The sequence below is a fragment of the Chrysochloris asiatica genome, unplaced genomic scaffold, assembly GCF_000296735.1.
Source record: "Chrysochloris asiatica unplaced genomic scaffold, ChrAsi1.0 scaffold00037, whole genome shotgun sequence".
Lineage (NCBI taxonomy): Eukaryota > Metazoa > Chordata > Mammalia > Afrosoricida > Chrysochloridae > Chrysochloris > Chrysochloris asiatica.
In genome coordinates, this window is record NW_006408555.1 from 19048669 (window position 1) to 19061908 (window position 13240).

The window sequence follows — 13240 nt, forward strand, 5'->3', positions numbered from 1 at the left end:
GGGGGGGGGGAGAGTGGTTATTAGCAAGAGGAGGGGGTTCCTGCTGTTGCTTCAGCTCCCTGAGAATTAAACATGAACAGTCGCACTGTGTAATTTTAAATTGTTAATTAGCACAGGGTTAATTAGGCGGGCTTTTCACAAGAGGTTGTCTGGCAGAAAACCAAGAAGGGGGAACAAGGGAGAAGAAAAGAAAAACAAAGAGAGCAGATATGGCAAGAAACTGTTCCCTCTATTAACAGCCCATGTGGCATCAGCAGAGACCCTCAGCCAGCAGGCAGGAGAGGCCCTAGCGCTGCAGATGCTGCCCTGCCCGGCTGGAGTGAGAGCCTGCGGGTACCACTCCCCAAAGCTGATTCAGCAGAAACCCAGAAGTTGTTCCTACCCTTCAACTCAGCCAGCTTTGCACACTGGGAATTTATCCTAAAGGAGACAACCCAAGAGACATGCAGATATATAAGATGATTCATCCCATCATTTATAACAGAAAAGAAAAATGGAAACAATCCGGTCAAAACAAGGGCTCTCTGTATAAATTACACTGCCTAGAGTTGCATGCTGTTGTGGTTGTTATGTGCCGTGGAGTCAGTTCCAACTCATAGTGACTCTGTAACAGGGTTTATGAGGCTGTAAATCTTTACGGGAGCAGAAAGCCTCATCTTTCTCCCATGGAGCAGCCGGTAGTTTTGAACTGCTGAGCTTGCAGTTCGTAGCCCGATTTGTAACCACTACACTACCAGAGCTCCTTTAGCGTTCCATAGGCTCCCATATGTTAAAAAAATAAAAATAAATTTTAAAACCTTTAAAAAAAATATTTACAAGCACGGGACAATGATCACACAGGATGTTAAGTGAAGGAACCATGTATATGCATGTGTATGAAAATAGGAGATTTATGTCAACCTTGAAACAATGGCAATTTCTAGGGGATGGGTTAAGGATGACAACGTCATTTCCTCCTTGGTGTCTCTATTTCCCAGAGCCTTTTACAATTAAAACCAGCATAACAGCACCCATCACTTAGTGAGTTAGACACAATCTTAAGGCCTGGGGGGAACAGCATTACTTCTCTAGGATACTGTTGTTGTTATGTGCTGTGGAGTCAGTTCCGACTCATAGCGACCCTGTACAGGGTTTCTTAGACTGTAAATCTTTACGGGAGCAGAAAGCCTCATCTTTCTCCCACAGAACAGCTGGTAGTTTTGAACTGCTGACTGTGAGATTAGCAGCCCAATTCGTAACCACAAGAGTTCCTAGATACCAATGCTACTTTTATCCCCGTTTTAAAGCAGGAAAAACTGAGGCAGCCTAAGCAGTAGGTAAATGACAAAACCAGGAAGTCGTCTTGTGGAGTCTATATTGTTTTTCTTTCTTGTCTGTTCCTCACAGAAAATCCCTTGAACATCCCTAAATTTGGCATTAGAACTCATTCTTATGTACCTTAGGACTGCCATAAGATTGTGCGGCATTGGGACAGCTAACATGAAGAAGTCCTAGTGTGCCTCTGTGGGATAATGCACTGGATCACAAGGTCTGTTTGAACTACAAGGTTGGTTCCTCAGAAACCCTATACAGAGTTACTGTAAGTCAGACGCTACTCAACAGCATGTAACAAGTTAACAATATGAAGGAACACTGTCTGTTCTCCCGTATCCCTCCCCTCCCCTTTTTTTTCTGTAAGTTTTTAATTGTGAATTGAGTCATAGTTTACATGAGAGAGAACATCAGTTTTATACCATTGTTTCACTGCAATGATTACAATCTCCTCTGTGCATCATATTCCCTTTTTCTTGCTTGGGAGTGAGAAGGGGAGGAGAGTTTATGTGTACATCTTTATTTGGGTAACTTCAGACAGGAGGGAGGAGACTGAGGAGGAAGAGGAACTGGTATGAAGAACTGGATGAAATGTTCAACATCCTGATTAGTTTAAGATAAAGGCAGAAGCCAGAGACTGCAGTCCAGTCAATGCGTTCATTCCATATTAGCTGAGCACCTACTGTGTGCCTGATGCTAGGAGATCCGTGTACCAGCTTACATTCTTCGAAGAGAGAGAGACCCCAAATAAACAAAAAGGTAGGTGATGAAAAGCACTCTGAAGGGATTGGAGTATGTGGCCATCATTTTGTATAAAGCACTATTGCATTCAAGACATCACGTTAGGCTGTATGTTCATGTTCCTCATGGTTTTAGAATGGATTCAACTGTTTCAGAATACATGCTTAGAAAAAATAAAAAGTGAACTTGAAGAGTTAGCAAATTAGCTGCTGGTCAAGTTAGAAAATTCACATGAAGTAAACTTAGAAATAACCTCACTTATTAGACTCATTGATCTAGAAAATGAAGTAATGAATGTTTTTCAATTTTAATAAGAAATACCAAAGTTTATCATTTCCTTGTAGCTAGGGTGGCAAAATACTAATCTGGTTGGTTTTATAGGTGACTAATGTCCTGTTTAGTCTCTCATGGAGACGTGGGTAAGGAGCTCTGGTAGTGTAGTGGTTACATATTGGGCTGCTAACCTCACCTCAGGGTCAGCAGTTCAAAACTACCAGCTGTTCCACAGGAGAAAGATGAGGCTCTCTGCTCCCCTAAAGATTTACAGCCTCGGAAACCCTGTACAGGGTCTCTATGAGTCGGAACCGACTCCACGACACATAACCACCAACCACCACCACCAATGCCCTGGTAGTGTAGTGGTAACAAATTGAGCTGCTCCGCGGCACTTAACAACAGCAATGCCCTTACCCAAATGGTAATTCACGGGCTAATGCGCCTCCTGAGGAGCTGTGAAGCTCTGTCCTGTCCCTGCTCTGTTCCTTTAAATGAGCCAGTTTAAATGAAGGTAAAGTACACAAATCAACATGCAGAGCCCATAAAGCTAGGAAGACTATGGTGCTTGATAGTGGAATTAAGACCACAAGAATCTACACAAATTGGAACAGCAGGTCCAAACTAAATAGACTTTAAAACAGATAAGCATAAAACCCTACATTTACTTTCAGTGTGGAGTCAAAGGCTAATGCACTGGATCACAAGGTCAGTTTGAACCACAGGTTGGTTGTTCAAACCCACCAGCTAGCTGCCGCTCGGAAATTCTAGACAGGGTTGTTATGAGCCAGAACTGACTTAACTACAATTAACAAAAACAACATTTTATGTTCAGGTCATCTGCTAAGCCAGCAAAGGATGCACAAGAAAAATGGCTTATCAGAAATCCACAGAGGAAAAAGCCTCGAGGTTTTACTTTAGTACAAATTCCATGAAAGCCAACAGCCGATATGGTGGCCAGAGATGTCAATGTGATCTTTGGCTACAGAACTATAAAAGCAGTTTCCCTTGACTCAGTCCTGACTCACAGTGATCAGTGTGTGTCAGACTCTGTGCTCCAGAGGATTTTTAATGGCTGATTTTTAGAAAGACACCTCTGAGCAGACTGAACTTCCACTTAGCAGTCAAGTGTGCTTACCAAATGCCCCACCCAGAGATTGCACCTGCTACAGGACTACAGTACAGGTTTTGGAACTCAGGAGGTAAACAGCCCATCATTTTATCTGTCTACATGAAGAATGTTAAGATGCCCTTTGGAAAATCTCCTAAGAAAGACAGAAACAAACTGGAGAATGGACACCTATACTGTTGTCAATTCCAATCCACAGTGACCTCACAGGACGGGAGCACTGCTACACAGGGCTTCTGAGGCTGCAAATCTTTACAGAAGTAGTCGGTTTCATCTTTCTCCCGAAGAATCACCGATGGATTTGAACCGCCCACTTTTTAGTTGGTAGCCCAGTATTTAACCCACTGCACCACCAGGGCTCCTTTCATACAGCTCTTTGTTGCTGTTAAGTGCTGATGAGATGGTTCTAATTCATGGCGACCCCTGTATAGGTTTCTGAGGAGCAGCCGGGGATTTGAACCACAAACCTTGCAGTTAGCAGCCCACTGCTTATCCAACAGCTCCATACCAGGACTCCTAGTAATAACTTGTCATTAAATGTCGTCAAGGTTTCCAAGAAGCAGGTGGTGGGTTTGAACTACCGACCTTGTGATTTGCAGTCCACTGCTGATCTTATAGCAGCACCACACCCGGATTCCCATAATAACCTGTTGTTGTTAAATGTCTTTGAGTTGGTGCCAACTAATAGTGACCCTGTATAGGGTTTCCAAGGAGCCCAGAAAAACAGAAGCCTCATTGTAGGGTATAACAACTATCATCAGCTAAACTGAAGTCTAGCCGGCCTGCTAACTGCCAAGAGGAAGGAGGATTAGATGTGTTTTCTATCTAGCTCCAGGGTTTAACTGGAAGTAATGAGGAAAATTTATAAGGAATTAGAGTTTGGTTCAATATAAATGAAAATCTTTCTCAAGGTCATCAAAGTTCCAAAATGGAATGTTTACTCTGTGAAACATATTGAGTTTGTTTCCTAGTTTCATGAATGGACTCGACGAGATTTTGCTTTGGCCAGGAGGTTTGATCTGACAGTCTCTCAGGTCCTTTTAAACATGACGATTCTGGGTTATCAATCAGGTGAGTGAGCCAGCTTGGATTAATTGCCTGTGGGGTCTCACAGCATTTGGTATATGGCCCCACAATGCGATTCCTTCTGCGGCTCTCAAACTGTTGTGGTGAGCTGTTGGTGGGCCTGGCTCAGCCACTGGACTGGGAGCAGTTTGAGAGCAGGAGCCACTCTGGAGCCTCCACAGCTGAGATGTCACGGGTGCCTAATTGTTTCATTAACAACTGTTGTTAAGTACCATTGAGTCGGTTCCAACTCACAGCGACCTTGCATAGGGTTTCTCAGGAGTGGCTGGTGAGTTTGAACAGCCAGTCTTGAGGTTCAAACCGACTTTACAGTCCAGTGTATTATGTGGCAGTGCCGCACCAGGACTCCAAATAAAAAACAATGGTGGAAACTTACTAACTAGCACAACAGTGATCAACACTTCCAGAGGGGGACAAAATGAGCCGTTAACAAATTCATTCTGTTCTCTCTTTCAGAAACGAAGTTCCACGTAATTGTTGTTGTCCTGTGCCACTGAGTGGGTTCCGACTCATAGCAACCCTGTATAGGGTTTCCAAGAAGCAGATGGTGAGCTTGAACTGCCGACCTAAGGATTCAAACTAACGTTTAAGTCCAGCACATTAACCAATAGTGCCACACCAGGACTCCCATGTAAGTAATTGTTGTTGTTGTTAAGTGCTGTCAAGTCGCTTCTGACCCATAGTAACCCTATATAGGGTTTCCCATGAGCAGCTGGTGAGCTTGAACCACCAACCTTGCAGTTCAAATTAATTACTATCCACTAAATGGAACCAGGGCTCCTCAGGTAAATGGCTTATTCTTAGATTGGGGCATGGAGAGGACAAGATGAGCCTGGAACATCTTCATGGGCCAATACATAGGAGGTACTGATAGACTGATGAGAACATGTCAAAAGGACACAGAGCAGATTGAAGGGGATCCCAGTGGACAAATGTAGGCCAGTTTCAGCAGGAAGAAGACAGCACAATGAATAAAATAAGGATTGATATTCCACAATTTCACAAATAAGAAAATAACAGAGAGAAAAAGGAGACTTCTTCCTTACAGGAGAAAGCCAGCTAATGAACATATCATAGAAATGTTGGTATTGTTAATAGCTTTGGAGTCAGTTCTGAATCATAGGGTTCTCAACGAGTGGCTGGTAGATTTGAACTACTGACCTTGCGGTTAGCAGTTCAGTGCTTATCCCACAATGCCACACCAGGAAACGAATACAGAGTTAGAAAGGCACCATTTGGTAACCACCACAACAACCATCCATTCTGGCAAGAATCAATGGATGCCAAAGCTAATGGATGAAAGTTTGAGCTGTAACAGGCTATTTACACAGTCTCAAAGTATTTCCCCATAAAATACTGATTAATTACAGAGGGAAAAATAGGGAACTTTACAGTGGAGAAACCTGGCAAACACTACCAAAGCAAATAATCAAAGTTAACATGTAGTAATGATACTAATAGATGACATAGGCATCTAGCAAGGATACACTAAGAACACAACATTCCTCCCAAGGTATTCCTGCCAACAATGCAAAGCCTGAATCTAATCAGGAGAGAACATCTGACAAATCCAATTTGAAGAACAATCTACAAAATGTCCTATGTATTGTTAGGTGTCTTTGGGTTGGTTCCAATACCTTGTGACCCCAAGTATAACAGAACAAAACACCACCTGGTCCTGCATCGTCCTCACGATTGCTGCTATGCTTGAGCCCACTGTTGCAGCCACTGTGTCAAGTCCATCTTGTGGAGGGTCCTTCTCGTTTTAGCTGACCCTGTATTTTACCAAGCATGATATCCTTCTCAAGGCGATGGTCCCTTCTGAGAATATGTTCAAAGTGCATGAGACAACATCTCACCATCCTTGCCTCCAAGGAGGATTCTCTGGCTATATGTCTTCCAAGACAGCTTTCTTTGTTCTCTTGGCAGTCCCTGGCACATATTCAATATTCTTCATCACCTCTATACTCCAAAGACATGAATTCTTCTTCAGGATTCTTTATTCACTAACTTTCACATGCACATGAGGAACTGAAACTACTATGGCTTGGGTCAGAGGCACCTTAGTCCTCAAGTAATCTTTGCTAACACTTTAAAGGGTATTTTGCAGTAGTTTTGTCTAACATGGATTGATTTTTTGATTGCTACTAAAATGGGTGTTGATCGTGGATCCAAGTAAAATGAAACCCTTGAACAATGGCAATCTTTCCTCCATTTCTGATGATGTTGCTTATTAGCCCAGTTGTGAGGATCTCTGTTTTCTTTATGTAATCCACACTAAAGATGGTATCCTCGATCATCAACAGTAAGTACTTCAAGTCCTCTTGACTTTCCGCAGCAAGGTTGTGTCACCCGCATACGGCAGATTATTAATGAGCCTTCCTCCAATCCTGATACCATAGATTCTTCTTCATATAATCCACCTTCTCATATTTTTTGCTCAACATACAGACTGAACAAGCATGATGACAGAATACAACATTGACACACCTTTCCTGATTTTAAACCATCAAATATCCCCTACAAGATCCTACACTCGTCAAGAAACAGAAAAACCGAATGACCTGGTTCAGGTTAAAGGAAATTAGACACGGCAAATTACTGTGATACATAATCAAGGTTTTCTTTTCTTTAAAAGGACATAATTGGGACAACTAGCAAAATCTGAGTAAGTTGTATGGGTTCTATCAATGTTGATCTTCTAACTGCGATACCTAAAATATGGTTATAGAAGAGAATATCTTTGCTTTTGTGAAATGCAGATGGAAGTATTTAGAGGAAAAAAAAAAAAAGATGATGCTCAGTTTAACTCTCAGATGGTTTTTAAAATTGTAAGTTTGTGTGTGTAGTTATGTATGTAAATGAATGGGTAGACAAGACAGAGAGAGCAAAAGGCAGGCTGTGGTAGTGTTACTACATGGGAGGTCTAGGTGGCAGAAGTCCTGGTGTGGCACTGTGGGTTATGTGCTGGACTGCAATGTTGGTTTGAATCCCAAGGTTGGCGATTCAAGCTCACCAATCACTCCTCAGAAACCCTATTCAGGGTCGCTATGGGTCAGAACCAATTTGACAGCACTTAACAACAACAACAAGTGATAGGGTAATAATTCTTCGTCCCAGTATTACAACTTTTCTGTGTATCTAAAACTCCATCAAAATAAAAATTTAAATTAAAAAATGTCCATTATAAAAACTTCACATATTGAACCTCCAAATATGCATATGAACAGTTACCACATTCTGATTGAATGGTCTTGATCTTCACATGAAATTAGTCCCTGGCACTGCTTCATGAAAGAAGGAAGGCTACAAAACTGGTCAGGAAGTTACTGTCCCCTTCCCCTTCTCAGACTGAGAAGCTTCTAGGTAGAGAAAGGCCTCTGGTTGGAGAGGACATGCAAATGACCATTCAACACACAAATGACTCTTCTAATTTGGGCAGAATTTCAAGTAATAGCACACAGAAAGACAATTATCCAAGACTGCTATGATTCTGACCCTGGACAGATTTTCCTAAGTTGGTACAAAGCAGTACTAAATATAAAGAGACATTCCTAAGGGCATCCACCTCAGGAAAGAACGTCATCAGCCTCGGGAGGTAGACATTGCTAAATCCAGACTAACGCATATCAAGAGAAAAAACACACTGTATCAACTACCCCCTTATTAAATTCTCACCTTCTCAAAAAAAAAAAAAAAAAATTTTAAAAAGCCCCCAAGGCAACCCAGATTCTCCAGATATGTAGAAACCTCTTTCAAGTGGTAAAGAAATAATACCCTTATGTGGTTAGCTTGGAATCCATGGAAGAACTATATCCAATTCTATTCTGTGTTTGATACAATAACAGTATTTCTATATTACTGCTGCATATAAGTCAATAGGTGTTCACCAGAAATAGGTAAAATTCCATCATATGGGTAGCAATTTCACAGTAGCCTTAACATCTCTGTTGTTACTGTGTCAGAGAACACACACATACTAGAATGGGTCCCTTGTGCTACAGAAAGTCCACTGCCCAGAAGGCCTAGAGAATCGGCCAGGCCCTGGGCTATGTGTTTACTAATAAGTACATCTGCGCTATTTCCAGCATGAACATAATTCAGCCTGGAAGCAAAAACTGCTAGCTCAGTCCATTCTGCAGGGAATTCACTACCACCTCGGCATTCTGGTTACAGCAGAGTCATGGATGGGACATGAGCTCAGGGAAAGCGCCTGGCTTAGGAACTCAGCTCTGTAGATGTTGGAAGGGATGAGCTAGTACTTAAAGGAACAGATTTCTTACTATAAATACAGAAATACCAACAATTCAACAACTACCAGCTCCATGAAGACAAAAGAAAAGGGGAAGACTACCCAACTATTGCCCTGCCTTGTTCCATCAAGGCATTTGGGCCAAATGAACCAGCTACTGAATATTTGCATCCTGATGCTGAAGTATTATTTACGTAAGTACTGACTTAAGCATCCACCTCCAATCATTGTAGGTCTTTCTGCCATATAATGAAGAATGAAGACCAGTATCCTTTGTATATACAGCATTGGTCTAGAAGGTTCTTTCATGACCTGTTTTAATCATCACAAAGTTTGGTAGCCTTCTCACATTTGAAGAAGCACCTCCTTTCATGGATTAATAACTGTAAATGTGTTCCTGCATCCCACCAGCCCTTCTACCAGGAGGGGAGCAGAGCACCCTCCCCAGCCTCATCCCATCCACTGGTGTCTTGCCTGGCTAAACTGGACACCTTTCAACACTACCTGTAGCCAACTACTTTAACTGCTTTCTTTTCCAGCACCCAAAATGTTCCCATCTCCTCACTATGTTCTCGAAACACCCCCTCAAGACATCCCAGTATCTCCATGCTTGCTATGGAGCTGCTGAGCAAATGTGAGGAGATGATGTGAAAACGCGCCATCTGCTCCATTGCAGTTCCAATCTGGCATCTCATGATGTTACATTTCATTTAAATAACTGCCCCTGATTCAAGTAATATGAGTTCATTATTTTTTAAAAAATGGATACATACAGGGAGACTCAACAACTGAAATAAAAATGACCTGTAATCCCGCCATCCTGTAATTCACTGGCAGCTTGTTTTTTATGCTTTTTTCTTCTCCGTGTGTCTCCAGTGACAGGCTCTCTTTCCAGATCACACTGCTCCTTGTGTGGCCTGCTGTTTTAACTTAATTTAGCATGAAAGTTTCCCCGTGACATTAAATGTTCTTCATAAGTAAGAATTAATGGCTGCAAAGAGACTGCATTCTATGCATACAGCATCATTTCACCAAATGAGATTACTGGACACTAAGGCAATTCCCAATATGTTGCTGTTAATGAAACAATAAATGTCCAGAAGTCTTTGTGCACATAAAATAGCAAGTTAACAAATAAAAATAAGGAGCCCTTAGTAGGGCCAAACATGGTAGGTACTGTTGTTGTTGTTAAGCGCCATCGAGTCAGTTCCGACCCTTAGCAACCCTGTATAGGGTTTCATACTAAGCCCCCCTTTTTTATTAATATATGTCATTTAATTTGATCCTTGCAGTAGGCCCATAACAATAGGTCACCCCATTTGATAGATGAGGAAACTGAGGCATATAGAACTACCTGTCATGCATGAGGCACACACTAGTTCAGTCAGCATTTGAAACCAGGTGAAGAAGCCCTGGTAGTACAATGCTTAAGCGCTCAATTGTTAACCCACAAGTAAACACTGGAACCCATCAGAGCTCCACAGCAGCAAAGAGCTGGTGATCAGCTCCATCTTGTCCTGTAGCTTCCCTATGAGTCGGAATCAACTTGACACCAACTAACAACAAAGAAAAACCTCTTCACGCCTCTAAACCTCTTTCCTTAGGACCCATCTCTGGGCATATGCCAAACTGTCCTTCAGGTAAGTCCTTCCAACTCACACTCCACTGGGACATGAGCATCACTTTCCCAAACCCCTCATCAACAGCAGGTATTATTTTGCAGGACAAACTAACTTGTCATTTTTTTTTCCCCCTGGCATCTCATTTTAACATTAACTATTTCTATTTCTTTTGTGAGTGACCTGCTACATCTACGAAGTCTTGGAAGATATGTACTGGTGACCCATGTTCCTTTTGCTACTGTGCCGTGTAGTCGGTTCCAACTCATAGAGACCCTGTACAGGGTTTCCGAGGCTGTAAATCCTTATGGGAGCAGAGAGCCTCATCTTTCTCCCACAGAACAGCTGGTAGTTTCAAACTGCTGACCTTACGGTTCACAGCCCGATTCGTAATCACTATGCTACCAGGGTTCCTTTACTCCCTACCATATACTACTTCTCCATGAGTTCCTGGCCAAGGCTCACTCGCCTTGCCAGTTCAGACGGCTCTCTGTCCTTCCTACAAGTCTCAACTCCTGCAAACCAGCGGACTCTGACCACTGCTTCACTTCCTCATCGCTAATTTGTCTAACATCAAGCAAGTTCCTCCTATGTCATGTGACTTCAGAGGACTGATTCATACCAAAATGGAGTCCCCGGGTACACAGTCAACACACGTGGCTTAACCAAAAGATCAGTGGTTCATATCTACCCAGAAATGCCTAAGAAAAACCAGGCACTGGGGAGCCTATGGAGCACAACTCAATTATGACATGGCACACACAGGGTCACCATGAGCCAGAGTCAACTCCACACAACTTGTCTTCTGTTTGTTTGGTTTTTTAAATACTGCATCAACAGTTCTCAAGTGCTTGTTATATATCAGAACCAGCTTAGTGTAAATACACACAGACGTCCAGGAGCCATCCCAGAACTACTGGATAGGACTTGCCAGAGATGAGGCTGGGTATCTACTTCTGGTGGGTTACAGTCTCTAAAGTCCTATGTCTCCAAGATCGGTCATCTCTTCAAGGTCACCAATGCCCTCCCTCCTTGTTTCCACTGGATTTTCCACTTCTGCTTCCATCTCCTCTGTGTTCAAGACTGCTCATCATGGCTCCCCTCCGGCTCTCCTCCTACCCCCTCTGATCTCTGTATCCCCTGCCCCTCTTCCTGTTCCTACAACTTTTCATGGATGCACTTCTCCACTTACCCCGTAACATTCTCCATCAATTAACGTACAGAAAGCTCTCCAACTGCATTCTAGCATCAGCATAGCTCTCCCACTCCAGCCAGCCTCCTCCCTCCCCGCCCTCTGCTCTTTATCTTGGTACATCGACTACCTTAACTACCTCTTGTGGTTTCAATTACTGAAATTACTGAGTTGACTTCCAAAACAAAAATGTCCATTCCTGACTTATCACTTGAATGTGTGTCTCCTTTCAGCAGACCACAAGATGTCTTTCATCATTCACAACTCACCATAGCTCAACAAGCCCAAACAGAACTGCCCCGATCTCTCAGTGGAACTCCTGGTACACCTTTAATTCCAGAAAAGAGAAAGGTAAGGTCAATCTAGCCTTCCAAATGTCATATCCAGCAGGGGCCTCACCCATCAAAGAATCTGCTGCCAAAATATTCAGACACAGACTCTCCAGACTGGTTTCAAAACACTAAAATCTACTCCTCCTTCCTTATTAATTCAATTGTATCACTTCCCTCCAACCAGAAGTTTCATCCTTTCCCAGGTGTCCACGTCCACATGTAACCCGAGACCCTATGAATGTCCTAACATGCATTCAGACCTTGGCCATCACTTTGAGAAGCACAAGCTCAAGTTCAATGCAGGCAATGAAATTCTCTCATTCCTCAAACCCATAGATTCTTTTTCTTTATTGTTAAGTGCCATCGAGTCAATTCTGACAGTGACCCTGTACAGGGTTTCTGAGGAGCAGCTGCTGGGTCGGAACCATGTGGCTCACAGTCCAGTGCGGACCCTATAGAGTCACACCAGGAGTCCTTTATCATACAGTTGGTTACTCAAATAATCTCTCCCTCTTTCATTTGGCTGCTTTTAATCTCCACAATTTAACTATAAATTCCTTGAGGGCAAAATAAAAAACAAACACACACATATACATAAACAACTTTGATTTCTGTCGATCTACTAGACTCGACAGCACTTAACAACAAAAACTATCATAGCAATGAGTGTGAGCACCAACAACCAAATGATTTGATCTATGGCATACTTTCTCTTCCCAGGAAGCATCTTAAGTAACATCAGTGGGAATGTGTTGATCACATTATGTATAATAATTGCAAAAGAGGCAGTAATCCAAATTCTGAGACTAAAGTCCTCTACTTGAGTATTTCAGAACGTGGACTTTTATAGTGTCCAATTTGGATTTCTTACTCCAAACATACAAAGGTCTAAAGTCTACAGAGACAAACCTTGTTAAAGGGTTAGAACAAAGCCAAGCAAATCCCTACAGACAATTCTGTGTACAAGGGGTGTGGGGGTTAAAATCAGATGTAGGCTATACGAGGGGGCTTCAAAAAGTTCAAGGGAAAAAGGAATGAAAAGATCATGAATTTTTCCACAAACTTTTTGAGGTCACCTCTTGGAAAGTGTAATCAAAGTCATGCTCACTAGTTTGACAGGATGCTGAGTCAAAAGGGTTCCTGGATTCTTCTTAGGTAATTATTAATTAGCAGGGCATTTCATTTGAATTGTTGTTGTTGTTGTTGTTATGTGCCGTCGAGTCGGTTCCGACCCATAGCGACCCTGTACAGGGTTTCCGAGGGTGTAAATCCTTACGGGAGTAGAAAGCCTCATCTTTCTCCCGC